The sequence below is a fragment of the Rhagoletis pomonella genome, unplaced genomic scaffold, assembly GCF_013731165.1.
Source record: "Rhagoletis pomonella isolate Grant_MI unplaced genomic scaffold, Rhpom_1.0 Rhpom_scaffold_00002, whole genome shotgun sequence".
NCBI classification, from domain to species: Eukaryota; Metazoa; Arthropoda; class Insecta; order Diptera; family Tephritidae; genus Rhagoletis; species Rhagoletis pomonella.
The window spans coordinates 90,729,768-90,731,471 of record NW_023458556.1 but is presented as its reverse complement, the minus strand read 5'-3'; the positions used below and the strand labels follow the sequence as shown (position 1 = coordinate 90,731,471).

The window sequence follows — 1,704 nt, the reverse complement described above, 5'->3', positions numbered from 1 at the left end:
CAAATACTAATGCATGAAAATCCTAACCTCAAAAAAATCACCCGTTATAAGGACATTGTAGGATTTATTGTAATAATTATAAGTCTAAATATTTTAACGCTAACTAATCCATATTTATTAGGTGATCCAGATAATTTTATTCCAGCTAATCCATTAGTTACTCCAGTTCATATTCAACCAGAATGATATTTCTTATTTGCTTACGCAATTCTTCGATCAATTCCTAACAAACTAGGAGGAGTAATTGCATTAGTTTTATCAATTGCAATTTTAGCAATTCTTCCATTTTATCATTTAAGTAAATTTCGAGGTATTCAATTTTACCCTATTAACAAAATTTTATTTTGAACTATAGTAGTAACAGTTATTTTATTAACCTGAATTGGAGCACGACCTGTAGAAGACCCATATGTATTAGTAGGACAAATTTTAACAGTAATTTATTTTTTATATTATATTATTAATCCACTAATTAATAAATGATGAGATAACTTAATTAATTAATTAAATTTAATAAGTTAATGAGCTTGATAATAAGCGTATGTTTTGAAAACATAAGATAGAAATTCTATTTTCAATTAACTTTACTAAATTAAATTAACCACATTAAATAAATTAATAATAATTTTAAACCAATAAAAAACAATAAATAATTCAATGAAAAAGGTAAAAAACATTTTCAAGCTAAATACATTAATTTATCATAACGAAATCGAGGTAAAGTTCCACGAACTCAAATAAATACAAATGAAATAAAAGTTAATTTGATATAAAATAAAATATTAAATAAATCACATCCAAAAAAAATTACACAAAATAATATTCTCATAAATAAAATTCTAGCATATTCAGCTATAAAAATTAAAGCAAATCCACCACTTCTATATTCAACATTAAATCCAGAAACCAATTCAGATTGACCTTCAGCAAAATCAAAAGGAGTACGATTAGTTTCAGCTAAACAAATACAAAATCAAACTAAACTAATAGGAAATAAAATAATAACAAATCAAACATAATATTGAAAATAATAAAAATCAAGCATATTATAACCCCCAATTAAAAAAACAAAAGATAATAAAATTAAAGCTATTCTAACTTCATAAGAAATAGTTTGAGCAACAGCACGTAATCCTCCTAATAAAGCATAATTAGAATTCGAAGACCAACCAGCAATTATAACTGTGTAAACACCTAAACTAGTACAACACAAAAAAAATAATAACCCTAAATTAAAAGAAAATAATTTAACAAATAAAGGAATACAAACTCAAACAATTAAAGAAATAAATAAAGAAAAAATAGGAGAAAAATAATAAGATAAATAATTTGATAAAGGTAAGTTTGTTCTTTAGTAAATAACTTAATTGCATCACATATAGGTTGAGGAATTCCTATAAGTCCAACTTTATTAGGTCCTTTTCGAATTTGAATATAACCTAACACTTTACGTTCCAAAAGAGTTAAAACAGCAACTCTAACTAAAACACAAATTACCAAAATTAATCTACCAATTAAAGATAAAATAAGTTAAAAAAAAAACAAGTGCTATTTGTAATAAAAATTACATAAATAAATTCTAAATTTATTGCACTAATCTGCCAAAACAGTACAATTAATTATATTCTTTAATAATATATTAAAGATAGAAACCAACCTGGCTTACGCCGGTCTGAACTCAGATCATGTAAGAATTTAAAAGTC

The 1,704-nt window shown here is 23.8% G+C and overlaps 1 pseudogene; it reads right to left on the bottom strand.

Annotated features, from left to right (window-relative positions):
- Positions 1–91: 91 nt before the first annotated feature.
- Positions 92–1,704, bottom strand: part of LOC118734166 — a 4,770-nt pseudogene continuing 3,157 nt past the window's right edge.